Source organism: Anarhichas minor, unplaced genomic scaffold, assembly GCF_050575085.1.
Source record: "Anarhichas minor isolate MPS153535 unplaced genomic scaffold, ASM5057508v1 ptg000004l, whole genome shotgun sequence".
NCBI lineage: Eukaryota > Metazoa > Chordata > Actinopteri > Perciformes > Anarhichadidae > Anarhichas > Anarhichas minor.
Genome location: NW_027466450.1, coordinates 3,742,470 through 3,758,108, shown reverse-complemented (window position 1 = coordinate 3,758,108; position 15,639 = coordinate 3,742,470). Strand labels below are relative to the sequence as shown.

At 43.1% G+C, this 15,639-nt stretch overlaps 1 protein-coding gene across 2 annotated transcripts in view; it reads right to left on the bottom strand.

The window, feature by feature from the left end:
* nck2a (NCK adaptor protein 2a) overlaps nt 1-15,639 on the bottom strand; it is a 29,893-nt gene that overhangs the window by 11,801 nt on the left and 2,453 nt on the right. The window contains exon 2 of one of the 2 annotated variants that reach the window (XM_076106771.1): nt 11,273-11,413. The exons of the other annotated variant lie outside the window; for it this stretch is intronic. The gene's annotated coding sequence lies outside the window, so the exon portion shown is untranslated. The remainder of the gene's footprint in view (nt 1-11,272; nt 11,414-15,639) is intronic. 2 annotated transcript variants of the gene reach the window in all.

Here is a 15,639-nt window from a genome sequence, read left to right as displayed (position 1 = left end):
AACAAAATGAGCCTCGAGAAGAAAAGGAAAGTCCTCCGTTTTGTGTATATCGCCCTCCTTAAAGCCGCACACCGTGACTTCAGACGTCCACTTTGTAGGGCTGATAGTGCCGCTGGACGCCGCCGGTCCACACTACGAGGTAACCCCAGAGTTTTCAAACTCACCCGGCTTTCGGTAGCGTTTCCACACTCCTAGACTCTTGTCTTAAAATGGAAAAGTAGTCGTGTGGATGTGGCCTAAGTTTAAACCAAACCAAAACAGCTGAGCAGTGAGAGCAGCCTAAAAAGCTATCTCACTACACAATAAAAGCTTTCAACAATCGCTCTAGCTTAGTGTCAATTCTTTCCACTCTTGTAAACTGGCAGAACAACACATGATATGCTCTCATCCTAGCACGAGTGCTTCCCTCACCCATGGTACCAATTGCTCTGTCTCCTTGGCAACCTTGCTCATTAGAGAGTGTGATGCGAATGCCACTCCAAACCAAGACCACCCTCCGCTGTGGGCAATCATGCATGTCAGAATGGCAGCTATACCATTGCTCATTCCGACGCCGTCACTCGTGACTTGCCAACGAAATCCACAAGCTGCAGCAATAAATCCAAAAGTCTCGTTTTAAACCAAACTGTGGGTGAAAACGGGATCCACCAAACAGAGCGTTTCATGATACGTTTGTCATTTAATCTGAGTTACTAACTCAGTTTCCTTGACATAGTTAACAAACAGACGGGTGGTTGAACAAAAAAAATGCCTTTTCCTGCAAGAAGCACACACAAAAGGAGAAACAGATTTGGGGAAACACTGCGTTTAAAGAGGGGAAAGCCCCCCATTCCTCTGCTGAGTTAAAAGAGGAAAGATGAGCGACAGACTGCTGAGCTGGGCTTCAGCAGCACTTCACAACACCCGTCACTGAGGGGGGGGGGGGACGCTCACGGGCTCTTTCAACACCACACAAAGAGAAAGGGAAAGTTAAAGAGGATTATAAAAAATGGAGGGGATGTTTAAAGAACAAAAAAAAACATCTGGCAGAGCTTTCTGTGTTTGCCATTCAGGTCAAAGACAGACAGAATTCAGCCAATTGGGGGACATGTCCGCCCCCCCCTCCCCGCTGTTTGCAGTAGTTGCTGGACTGCTTTACTCCCTACTGACAATCAGTGTCAAGCATTTGGAGACTGGACAGACTGAAACATGAGGAAGCTGCTGTGGACCTGGCTCTGTGATTTGAAGAGGCCTGATGGTCTTGTTCATAGATTTGATTTGTCAACAAAACCCAAACAGTGGAGAATTAGAAGCCTTTCACTTGCAGTCAGAATTACAGGATGTTTTCCACATGTTCGTCTGCTTCTGATCAAAGTCTCCCTGCTCTAAACAAAGCCACAACAACATCCTGGACAGCTATATTATCAAACGGACCGTAACATGCTCTCAATCCGTCACTCGCACACATACGTCTTCCGTCTCAGTCGTACACTAACGGGCCCTAAACTGTGGGTGTGGCACACATATGTGACATCAGCTGCGGTTAGTGGTTGCTCTTCTTCAGGGGAGAAAATGGGTGCCATTCAATTAGATGCCATGGAAAAAGAAGAAAAAAAGAAAGACATGCAAGGACATCTCAACACCAAGAGGGTTTCTCGCTGTCGGCTCAAAATAGGACCGAGAAGAAGGCAAACTCAGACCACACAGATAGAGCCAGGGCTGCTGTCACCACCGCACCGTATGCCCAGAGAGCAAACTCCACGCAGGACGTAAATAACAGCCCTAAAAAGTCCAGCTCTTAATTATGATGATTAGCAGACATTCACAATAACAAAAGACATTTCAATCTGCAATTACTAAATGTGAAAAGTGATCATGCTGTGCAAATGAAATGGATGCTGTACGCACGTGCTACCGAGCTGCAGTGCTTTCCCATTTAAGGGGCACGCAGTCATCTCAAAACAAGAGAGTTAAGTTCAAGAATTGTTGTAGCTTCAGTTAAATTCTTGTTGCTTTGGCACAAAACCACCTGAATGTTCCCGTGGGTCTCGTGAGCCGAGCTGGATCCCGGCGTTCGGCACACAGATGGCACTGCCTCTCGAAAGCACCACATTGTCTCAGGCGCGTTTACTCTCACTCAAAGTGTATGGGTATTAGTAAAGTGATGATCTCGTCACGTTGAGAAGTATTAGACAGAACGCCTACAAGACGAGCAGAGACTAAACGTTTTGGAAGCTATTTTAGAATAAGAACTGGATACCAAACCTCAGTACAATTAATCGTTTTTAAAGACCGAAATGTGACACCGTTAAACATTTGAGAACTCTGTTTTGTAAAGTACGGCAGAGACTCCACCAGGGTCTTGGCCCAGCAGCCCACCGTGCCTAAACTGACTCCCTACCGGGCCGTTGCATCAGGGATTGTGAGGCTGACTGACCTTTAAGGTGGACCAGCTGTTCTCATTTTAGTGACAAGCCGCTCCTCTGAGCTTTGCTCAGCGCCAGCAGGGTCGAACAACTTTTGAATGGCACAACTCTGTATAGCAGCATCAAAAAGAATCAGTCAATTAAATCGATAAGGAAAAGGTTTGTTAGCTGCAGCCCTATTGTACTTTATCACTGCCTGCGTGAGCAACTTTTTATTTTGACACCCACGCGTTAACAGATCAGAGGCTTCGTCTCAGCTGCGTCTTCGAGGTCTTCTCTATGTTTGTGTTCACAGCAAAAATAGACAGTGAAAATTGTCTTACAGGAAATTGACATCATACTAACATTACCAACAACTGTTTCGATATATTTATCTGTTGAATATGTCACAGACATGAAAAAATGTAATCATTTTATCTCAACACTGTTTACGATCAAAAATAAAAGCCCTCTAGCCCTCTGTGTTTACAGAATCCCTTCACTTGTCAACACGAGGCTTGTATTCTGAAATATTTGCACGGCAGTGTTGTGGAAAATGCAGCGACTTGCAGAGCTCCATGAATTAATAAAGTACCAGCTTTGAATGTTGCATTGTCATCGTTATTAACAAATAAACACAGTCATGTTGTGCTCACACAGGCAGTGTGGCTCGGGTGTCTGTTTCATGTGTATATAATAAAGTGCAGAGAAGGAAGAGGCAGTGTTACTAGTTCACTCACCACTGGAGCAGCAATGTTGCTCTTTCACACACTTCCTGAGACAAATGCCTTAAATGTTGACTTGCCTAAATGGGCGATGACAGAAACCTGGAATTCCCTTCTTTCTTTAACTGGCCCTTCCTTCCCCCCCCCCCCCCCCCCCCCAACCTCTCTTTACAAGTCATTTTTCACATGTCACTTTCATTTTCTGTCATTGCTTCGGCCCTCCTCTCCTGGGCAAAGCCAACATTGTTGAGCGAGTCTCTATGACAACCACCAATGGGTGGTCCCGGTTTCATTCACGGGGGCGTTCCCCGCCGCCCCAAAAAAAGAATCCGACTTGTATCCCTTCACTCTTCGATTTTCGATATTTCTTTACAAAAAGATCAACTTTGATTCTGCACAAAAGGCTCTGCACCCACAGGGTGACGGGTTCAACAAAAGGTTTTGTTTTCCCCCATTAAAGTCAAAGAGAGACCTAAACCTCCAGGAGTGTCCCCAAAAACTCATTGGTATGATGGTGATATAATTTCTAATAAATGTTACCAGCACATTTCATGTTTTAACACCCTATTTTGACAGCAGAGATAGGATTGAGCATCAGCACAGTTATTTAATCCCTGCATCACACATTATCTGTGCACACAGACGGCAGGTATTGATGTTATTCTACTGAAGCATCAACCTCCAGCTCCTAATCTGTGAGAGGTCACATTTTGCGAGTAGCGGGTTTTAATTATTCTCTGCCTCGTTGAGGCACAAAAAAGTAGTGCATCGTGTTAATTTGCTATTATTATTCCATCGTAATGATCGCACCGAAAGATGATAAACAACGTTGAATCCCCTACTGCCGTTCTTAGTCTTGGTTCGTACATTCCTCTCCCGCCATAAATAGCCGACTTCAAACTTGTTGGTTTGTTTTCTCTGCTCCTTGATGGCCACTTTACCTCCTCTCACAACAGCGCGGCCCTTGTTGACTTTGCACACCTCCCTGCACTCTGAACACATGATGAGGCATCTCCTCTGGGCAGCTTGTTCTTTGTAAGGTTTATAACCCAGTCCTCTCTACACCACCTCTCTCTCTCTGCCTGCAAGCCATCAGCTATTAGCATAATTTTCCTCATGTCTTTTTTTTTTTGCTGCTTTGGTCCATAAGTGGAGTAGGAAGGACTGCCTCTATTTTTAACTCTGTGTGTGTGTGTGTGACAGTCTGGTATCCATGTCCCCTGGCACGACAAACAACAAAAAGGCGAGCGCTGTAAAGCACAGCAGGGCAAATGTAGTGAGCACAGCTTTGATGTACAATGCTGCTCGTTATCCCTCGACTGGAGCAGACAAGAGAAAAACCCGAAGGTGATGTCGTGTTTGTGTCTGACAGAAAGAGTCGAGAGAAATAAAGTGTGTGTGAGAAAAAAACAAAACACGGGTCACTTCCAGGTCAAACAACAAAGATGTTGCAGTGGCTATAAGCTACAGTACGCTCTTCAAATTAACTGTACTACACTGCAATGTACTACTACGATTTATTTTTCTAACACTTCATCATCAAGCATGTCTCCAAGGACCATGCCGAGAGATGCTCTTGCTCTGTGCCGTATTGAGCATTTTTGAGACTGGAGGCGAGAAATATTTCCACACTGCAATGTATTTATTGGCTTGGGAGCGGTACTGTGTTGAATATGAGCAGCTGGTGGAACCGAATAGACCCCCCAGCAGAACAAGCCCTGCATTTCAGCTTTTCTTACACTCCCATATAATCAATAATGTCAATTAAGCAAATCCAGAGGCAATATAACAGGAGCACTCAGCAGTAAGAGGATAGACTCGCTATGAATGTACTGATCAGATGGTACAAACATCCGGAGCATAAAGACATTGTATGCTTTTCATGAATGAATAGCCCACTGGAGTCAGGAGTAACGACACTACACTCATTTTACATCTATAAGCAGTATGAAGAAACATACAGCAGTATTGTGACCAGGCAGGTGCCTCTGCACAGCTGTTCAAACCACTTCTTGATGAGTCAGATTCCCAATTACAATATGGAAATGAAGTAATTCATATCAACATAATTGTTGTTTTTCCAGAGGAGACTAAATTATGAAGCAATAAGCAGATAATTAGTCGCAGTATAAATAAACAACGTGCTAATTATGCGTCTCACTACACCCTAGTGATGATGTTAAAGTAGGGCTGGGTGTTGAAGTAGACTGTATTTTACCTCGGCAAAGTTTACGTACGTCTCCTTAAAATGTCCAGACAGAATCAAACGAATGCACATTTTATTAAATAGGAAAGACTTTTTGTTAGTGGTACTCAAACCCATGTATCATATTGGTTTGGTCACCACGGCATGCCATCTTTATCATCTTTAAAGAGGTCCAAAACATGTGTACGCCACACCTGATAAAGACCCGTTTCCTCAGTTTGGGACCTGTAATCCAGGGTGCAGATTCTCTCTTTTCCTTTACAGTCTGTCATCTTGCACCCTATCTGAAGACTTGTACCCCATTCCTGCAGCCAACTGTCGAATGCCACCATGTCCGTCCACAGAGTGTAAAGAGTTTATCTTTGGTAGCAATCATACAAAGGCATGCAACAAACACACACACACATGGCGTAAGAGTAGAGAAATCCTTATCCAATCCATTCACCTGTTGCCTCTTTACAGAAAATAAAAATAAATAATGTAATTTCTTTTACTCAAAACAAACAATCTATGACAGTGCAACAAGTTTGTAGAACTGTTGTTAACTAGAAGAGAGCAAGCAAGACAACTGCCAGGTCGGATTCAAACTGTCACTTTGCTTTTCTTAATATACTCCAACGTGTCAAACTGAGAATATCTGTTTTCCTGTTACCTTCAGCTTCCTCCGCTGCAAACCTTTGGTCTCCAGTCCACTGCAGAGCACAGCACTGTCGAATACGCTGTTAACCCGGCACTGTCCATCAAACCAGAACTAGAGATGGAACATTACAGTAAATCCCATCTAGGGATGCAGAAGTGTTGGTGTGATTTTACTTTTAAATTGTTTTTGGCCTCCCATTTCTCTCTCTCTCTCTCTCTCTCTCTCTCTCTGAATGTCACAGGAACAATATTGCCAATGATAATAGGATTCTACTGTGGAATGTGGTGAAAATATACAATATATTAAGTTAACTGAAGTAGATAAATATATAAAAATCTCATCATCATCATCATCATCATGGACCATTATCATCACCCCCACCACATCACAATGGAGAAAATGGAATCAAATTTTGTTTCTGCCGTTAACCGCAAGAAAAATCAACAACAATGCCCCCCCACAAACGATGCCCCAGATACTTTGGATAATCCTCAGGCCTCAGTTTGGGTCACTATTCTTGAATATTTGCACGGATTAAGATGAGTACTGAAATGGGAAAAACAAAAGCAGCTGTGTTCACTCTGCGAGTGACACAGCAACAGGCTACAAGTCATTTCCAATAGAAGTCGGTGACAAGCAGCTACAAGCTGACACCCAACACTTTTCACGGCATGCTGGGTAACCAATGATCTGTTTTTTTTTTTTAGCAATGCACTTACATTTGAGTACTTGCTGATATTTTAATAATCCACATTGTATTTTCCTGATACCAAGAGCTGTGTATAATTAACATTTTAAAAGGTGCTGTCAGTTATATAGTTTAAAGAAATATTTTTAAAAAAAGCAGCGCAAAACTGAGGAGATGCTTGTCATAAAGGAGAACTGCAGGTCCATCTTAGAGCGCAGCCCAGCTGGAGCTGTTGGGGTAACTTGGGGTCTAATGTCACTTTAATCATCAGCTGGCTGACACAGGAAATTGGCATGGCACTCCTCATGGGTCTCTAGTTTTGGCATTTATTCACCGACAGATAAACTGTACACACACTGCACTGGTGCGGCCACAGCCCAAACGTTACTGCTGACGTCACACTCACCTGTTACCCACACGCCCTCGCTTTCAACTGGACGCTGGCTGACATTGCGCTGGGCTTGCAGAAACCTTGGCAGATTATGCCAGGCAGACACACACACACAGCTGACAACTTCACAGCTAAACTATTTATTGCGTGGGGACTGCGTACAATGCAGCTGGTGAGAAATGATGGATTTAACCCGTTTGGGTTATTGTTGCAGCTGGGCTCAACTGACGAGAGGTTAACGTCTCGTTGGCGCAGTGGTATCGGTTGCGGCTGTGTCGTACTTGTTTTAAGAGTACTAGTACATGAGCACCGTATCGGATCCGATACCCCAATACTGGTATCCAACTCTTCACTCTCATGCAGGTAATCGTATACATAATCGTGCCTCCGTGAGGATCCCTGCAAGCAATTAATGGCAGGAAGAGATTCTTTTTTTCCTCTTAATGAGGCAACATGGGAGGGAAATTAAACACGCTGTGTCTACCGTTTCCAGAATTTGCATCTTCGAGTTAATTCACTGTCTGCTTAATATGTGATGAGTGCGCAGGCAGCATCGCCGCTGATGACCCTATGCTGCATGGGGGAATAAACTTGCTGCCAACTCATTTAAAAAAGTACCTACTCTCGGGATAAGTTGCGGAAGAATACGTTGTAAAATGAGGCTAGCTCATGCAGAATTTTAACACAAAAAAAAGGTCCTCAGAAACTTTCTTACCACCTTTCTTCTTCCCTGTGGATCACAAACCACTGTTGACTCTATCCCAGCTTGAGCTTTACCTTCTCTTTGTACCTTCTGCTCCATCGGTCTTCTCTCCCCTCCCTCGGCTATGGACCTGAATTATTCCCTTTGATCAGGTTGAGGCTCCCGAGGGAGAACCGACTGATGTAGCATGAGCAACGCAGGGAGACTGGTGCAGCGATGTGCAGACCTGTTGAATGCCTTAAACCGCCATCATCCCAAGTACAGATGTGGATCATTTACTGTCGAGTGGGGGGGCAGCCACGGTGAATATTTCAACAGTGTGTGCCACGAACGAGAAAGAGGAGTGGAGTATACAAACTCAATGGTGCTAAATCATTTCCTACTGGAGGTGATGATTATCCAGATATGTCACAAGTCTTTTTCACAACTCTGAGGGTAGACACGCACTTCATTTATTCTGTTTTGAACACACCTTTTGAGGGCTCGTCCAGAAGCGGTCCTGCAAAATGGTCTCCAGACTAACACCAATAAAGAAAGATGCAGTAACTTTCAGACCAACAGTCCAAAACCAAAAATATATCATTTTTTATCAGATCGTGACAAAGAGAGGCATCAAACCTTCACATTCGAGAACCTGGAAATAACTAATGTTTGGCATTTTTGCAATAAAAAACAAACTAAATAGCTGCTGATCAACTGTCTAACTGATTCATGAATCAATCTGCCAATAGTTGAGAAGATTAAGAGGCCTTCCTTCTTCAACATCAGTTTACCAAAATGTAGCAGTTGGTTCAGTATGTTGTCTTTTAGCTTGTTGTTCTTAAAGATACAGAAGTCTAAATGTAGTGAGTTACTCTGTGTTACAAAACAAGCAAATCAGAAGTGATCGGATTTTTACCAACAGTCTTGTTTTCAGCAAATGGAGCTGATGAGAATTATTCAGATATTTGCAGGGAAGAGAAACATTTTCTGGGACATTGTACCAAGCCATTCATTTCCCAAGAGTGACTCTTATTTTCCACGACTGTCTAAATTTATCCAGATTTTCCAAGACACGAGTGAACTCTTTCTGAGGAGCATGAGAGTCGTTACTGATATCCCGCATGTTTGTTTGTCTCCGTTACATAACCTTGTGTTGATGTCAGAGGAGAGACCGCAACAGCACGTTGGAAACAGAAATGGCATTTGTGAAAGCTGCGTCTCTTTTCCACGCGGACCACATGTTACATGTTAGTTCTCATGAGCCATGTTTCAACATCAGCCAAACGAGCCACTGCTGAATATCGCTGTATGCCTCAAACTCTTTCACAGCGTCAGGACTGGCTTTGCACTGAAGAAGACATTCACTGCGGCCAGTAGGGGAAAAGGTATGGGAATGAGTGTAGGAAACAACTGAGAGAGAGAGAGAGAGAGAGAGAGCGAGAGAGAGAGAGAGAGAGCGAGAGCGAGAGAGAGAAATTGTTGCTCTTTTCTTTCTATACCCTTTCCACCTCTTCCTGGATGCATATTTAAAATGTCAGTCTCTTCTAGCTTTGTTTTTGGCCTCTACCAACTGTTATGAGAAAGATATGTCTCTTTAGCTCCTTAATGTTCCTTTATGTTCACTAGTTCACCAAAACAGCTTCCTGTTGCAGGCTAAAACGGCACCATAAGAGCGGTGAGAGTGAACCGAAACAGTGAAGCCGTGGTGCCGGACAGCCGAAATGAGCTCACAGTCAATGTGAAGTTCTGTAAAGACGAGGGCAGCTGTGGATTATGGTGATAATTCTCTGTAGGTTCATCACTAGAAGAGACGCCTTTCAAATGATCACATTGTTGTCACGTTGTCATTTGATGAACTTAGAATTATTATAATTTCCGGTCCCATTTGTAACACGCTTTAGGACCTTTGGTTCTCTTTGATTTCGCCTTTCAAATGTTGCATATCTGTTTATCTAGCCTCTAGCATTAAACGCCAAAAAGAGTCAGAAACTAAGAATGTAACACCTGGCTAAATGCTCCCGACTATCAACAACTTTTCTTGACACCTCTAAATCACACTAACAACTTTATTTGTTGCCTTTTCGCCGAGCGCCAACAGAGGTTGCGCATGATGTTATCTCCATGCCACCGTGTGGTCAGTGCTTCTGCTGATCATTTAAACTGTTGAAATACTTCTTCTCACCCTGTCAGCTCTCCCGTATCCTATTATGGTTTCCGCACAGTAGGGTTTCTTAGCTCGACATTGTACTGTACACTCAAATGCCACTTTGGTCATTTCGGTTTGGCCCGAGCATATAGGAAGACGTTTCTGCTGGTAACATGCAGATGATATCACTCCTTCCACTGAACGCTGCCACACGAAACACTAAAGCACCACATTCAGCGAGCATCTGCTGGCAGCTCTCCACGCACTGCCGAGGTCACACTCAAACAACTGTAGTTCTGCCAAGCTAAAAACAGCAGATAAGGTAAATAGAGGTCCTGCAGCGAGTGTGTGTGATTGTGTGTGTGTGTGTGTGTGTGTGTGTGTGTTAGAGCAAGAAAGAAGAGACTCCACAGGCCAAATACTGTTTGTGTGCAGTCTTGAATTCTCAGGAGAACCCTGTGGCACTCTGAGCTATACATCTTATAAATAAAGCAGGATTTCCTTCGGGTGCAGCCATGTGTGTGTGTGTGTGTGTGTGTGTGCGCGTGTGTGAGAGAGAATAAGAGAGAGTGTGAGAGAGAAAGGGCACAAATGGATTAGAGAAGGCCTATCATATCGCTACATTCAGTGACCGAATCAACTCCCAAGCACGCAGCAGCAGCAGCAGATTTAAGAACAAACAAATAAAGACATAATATTTTTATAGCCTATATGTTCAAAAATACATGAACTGGTGATAATCTGCCTTCAATTATTAAAAAGACAGATCAAATATAAAAATGAAGCATTACTCTCTCCTCATACAGATTTAATGAGCACTGAATTATAGGCCATGATTAGCCAGACTGCTGAGGGGCTTAACATGACTTCTGCTTTTTGTTGAACATTCTCTATATAAGCACAGTTACTGCGGTCCTTTCAGACGCCACACCGAGCTGTGATATGTGCCGAGGTATGGCCTTGAAGAACACAATCAGCAATGGTGTGAAAACATGTTACAAGCCCAATGAGAATGAAAACCCAGCATCAACAAAGCAGGGAATCACAGAAGACATATTAGGGACAATTGAAGAACATTTTGAAGAAGGAAAAAAAAAAAAAAAAACGCTGCTTCATTCTGCGGATCCAGAATGTGGGACACGTCAGGTGAGAGACACTCATCAAAATTTTAAATCGGACAGAAAACAGCACTGAGTTTAAAACACGCCGTGTTGGTGGTGGTACTGAGTAGTAGATGTACGAGTTTTAAGGCTTATCGGGCGTCAAAACACTGTTCGTGGATATATAATGCTGTGAGGCGTTATCACTGTGACAATTATTGTATCTTTTGTTGTAATAATCTTAAGGGCAACAGTAGAAATACAGAGTTCACAGTTACACAGTAATGTACCAGGTATGTGCGCTTACGTGTACGTTGAGCCCGGTTCGACTTTTTAGCTGGATGACCCCGTGTCAACACCTCCACTGTGTCGATGGAGCGACCTCGTTCGAATCAATGAGACGGCTGGGTGTTAGTGCGAGACTGAACGTGGTCTCACGCAGTTAGTCCTGCACACAGAGCAGAAACCGATCAGATATTACCATCTTATTTAATCCCCCCCCCCCGCCACGCTACCTACCGTCGCCGGGTCTCAGATTCACTTACGTAGCTAAAAATCACTTAGTTGTGTCTTCTTGTTCATTGTGTAGTTCGAACAACATTGTTAAGCTCCTGCATTGTAGAAGACGCAGAGCTGGTGGCAGGTTTTCACTAGAGTTGAATTACATCCATATAATCCCTTCCATAGTGCATGTCCCAGCAAACACACACACACACACACGTTTAATGCGACTTCAGAAGCTCTCACTTTCTAATTCTTTGTGCATAGTGTGGGCACTTCCCTTCATCACAGAGATTTCTCAATCATCTTGTGAAAACTTAGTAAGAAAAACATTCCTATTCCTCTCTGCAGGCTGCAGTCACATGAGTCATCAATGATTATCCTTGTGGGGAAAATACTATTGAGTTTAAGATAAGCAACTGGCCATCCGCTGCATATTTATAGCTCCTGTAGCCCAGAGGTTTTGCACACCCTGTGTTTGCATTATTTAAATCCAACAAGCTTATTTCACTGATCCTTGTCTGGTGTAAGGTGTGCTAATCGTGAAGTCGGCTGCTCAAAAAAAAATCTGCAGAGTCGTCACCACCAAGAGTGGTACAGTCACATAGATACAAGCTCATAACTGCTCAAACTAATTGGAAGTCAATGGACCTCTTTAAAATCACTCCCTTCAAAGCTGAAAGTGCTACAAAATGGCTAAACTGTTTTATCCTGCTGCACATTCTGCTGTGTTGACAATATAGCACAATATTATCTGCAACTACACATATGCAGTGCTCTATAAACAATAAAAGGACCCACCTTTTTTGTGTATTTGAGGATTTTACGTTGACGTTTGATAGTATTTTTCAGTGTCTGAAAATCAAATGAGCAGCTGAAGATTAAATATGTCAGACACATTGAAAATAACCCTGAAAGTGATGTGACGCAAATACCAATATTGTTTTGTTTGAGACGGACTCATCACGCGACTAACTTCTGCTCATTACCCAGACAACATTCAAAAAGTTGTCAACAACATGAACTTTAATAAGATAAACAGCCGCTGCTCCGGCAAATCCTACCGTGGGGATCGTTTGAAGCGCATATATGCTACTCCAACTGATTTGAATGATCATAACTGACGTGACAACCTCAGTGAAATCAAGAAAACACCAGCACAGACTCTACGTGTCTGCCCATCCCACGCTGCGAGTAGGGGTTCTTGATGGCTTGGTGTTTACTAGAGCGTTGGTGGTGCCTTTCAAAGCATCCGCAGGAACGGAGAGGGTTTGTTAATAAGGCTGAACCTCAGAGGGATGCGTGTAACGTGGGCAGTGACGCTCTGAGGGGGAAAACTTGGAACGTGGATCGTTCTGTGAAATGCAGATAAGCAAAGCTTGTGCTCTGGGTGAGACAACTCAATGTTTGTCTGCATACTGCCGGTTTGTGCATCGGCACAGCCAAAGGGGAGAAAGTCCACTTAATTAAATCAATTAGAGCATGAAGGGCCTGCCGAAGCCTCCGCTGAAAATAACACGATGGAACAAACACAATCAATAGATGGACTCTTTTCATGAGTCACAGAAACAAGAAGTTGGAAATGTAAAAAAAAAAAAAATCAAAAATCGAAAAGTTGGGATTTGGAGAATGGTGACACTCCTACTTTTCATAATGGTATATGTTTCTCCCACATTCTTATGTTTCCTTCACCATCATGCCATCTCAGGCGTTGACATCTTCATGCACCATCCGCCGATTACAAAGTCCACGGCTCTCTCTGACCAAGAGAGTGTCAGGCTGAGATACTGTACCACTAGTACAAATGCTTTACTCCCTTACTCCCTTCCACCCTCGCTCCCTTCCCTTCATGGTCCCCCTCAGCGGCGCAGAGTATAGGATTAGGCCCGGTGCCCAGTGGTGACACAAGGACACTGGAGCCGACGGGCTGTTGGTTCAGTTGTTGAGTTAGGAACTCAAGCCGGGTGGCAGAGGACATGAGAGAGGTGACGATAGAGATGGAGGACGGAGTACTTAAGGAACAAAAGAAAACACTCAGGAGAGAGAACTGAATCACTAAACTACTGATAAAGCAGAACATAATGTCATGGAAAACAAAGGTGTGAATTACAGACTAAAGAGACAGATACTCTTGTTTGGATACTACTGTGTTTTAAAAACAGTTTATAACAATACTAAGAGTCTACAGCCTCGCTGGCTGCTTTGTACTTTGGACACAATGTTGCTTTAAACTAAATGCTTACATCAGCAAGTCGACATGCTCACAATGTAAAGTGTTAACGCGCCGATTTTAAACAGAAAAGGATTACCAAAGAATACGTCACATGGGAACCACGAATGGCTGAACCAAAATGTTGTGCCGATCCATCCCGTAGATGCCGAGATATTTGACTGTAGAAGTGCAGTCTTTGATCTGCTGTTGGTGTTATTAGAAAAGTAAGGGGGATCCCCAAAAACGTCAGGATCCGTCCTACACCATGAGTATCCGATATCTGATCACCAAAGTCATTGAGATTCATCCACTTGGGACCACGAATGTTTTCGGTAATCAACCCCAAAAGGCAGTTTGGACCTAAATGGTGGACCACCCAACATCCCTGGAGCCACGCTGCTCCCGTGGTTAAAAATCATACCAATTAAGAAATGTATTTTTGCGCAACAGCAACATGGTGTGAAGGAAATGATCAATAATAGCAGGACGATATGTATGAATTCATGAAAACAAAAACACACAAAGAAAGGACACGCCTTCTCATTAATAGAAGCACAAATCCTCTTGCTCTTCCTCGGGCACAGGGTCAGAGAAAGGGGGTCCATTGTCATACATGTGTGTACTGTCAGTTTAATGGCTACCCATTCCCCAGATTGCAGATGATTACAATGACAATAGGGTGAGCTTTAGCGCGCTAGCAACATGATGCTCTTCATGAGTAACGCTCTGTGTCTCCTGACCGCCCATCTGTGCGTTCACTTATTAATTGCTTCTCAGAGAGATTAGGATTCCCTCGGGGCGGTCAACATTACTTGAGCCCAAAACACCAATTTTGATCTCTATTCCCTGCTGCACAATAGCTTCACGAAGGACTGGAGACACTCAAAGGGCAACTCACGAAAGAAAACAACGAAACAGAAAACTATTTGTCATCAACACAGACAGAGAGAGACACATTTATTAAATATAAAAAGTTGTGTGATTTTGTTTGGGATGTTCAGACAGAAATGAAAAGTGGAGCTGAGGGAACATGATGAAGTCATATGTCTCTGCACACTAAATATCAACGTATAAACTTTACTAACCATACCGTAATTATGTGTTTTAATTGAATCTATTTAGAGTTTAATTTTCCATTTAGTATGGATAAGAAAAACCATGCAATGAACTGTAAAACCCTTTTCTCACAGCGTGCACATTAGGAAAAAAAGACAGATATTTCACCTGATCTTCAAATTATGTTCAATTATTTAACTACAGACGACATTATTAAAGTATTAATCTTTAATTGTTTAATTAGCATAGACAAATGCATGTATAATTATTATACTCCGTCATGAGCAATGAGTAATAAGCCCGTTCACATTACACAAAGTTAAACCACAAAAGTAAAAAAGCTAATTATTTTTGTTCCTCTTTCCACCAAAACAAAAGCTGAACAAGAAACTGCGTAGGCGCCGCATGACATCTAATCATTTACAGTGTGTGAGGACGCTTTAGGCCCATTAAGCTCGTGAGAGAGAACGAGAGACGAGCAGAGGAATCAGCCTCAGCTCATAACCGTGCGATCACATATAGAGAAGAAATAGGATGGGGCTTATTATCTCATCTGTTAAGCTGTGATTTAAATGACATATTTGTGTGTTAAGTGTTTGACTGAAGAAGCCAACAAATTGGAGGGGAGAAATTCAATTGCAAAGAATCGACGAAAAGCAAAGCTTGTTTATCTGCCCATATACCTGAGTCACAACTGGTAGAAGATGCGTGTCCACATTCAGAGGCGGCCTCCTTCAAATCTGTATTTTTATGACCAAAGACATCATGACGAGTAGACACGGCTGCCATTCAACAAGACTACAAGCAACCGAGAAATCCTGCGTCCTCGTGATCAACTATGACCACACCGCCACCCTAGCTTTCCAAAATACATCACATGCAGGTCACTTCAACGATGCAGTCAG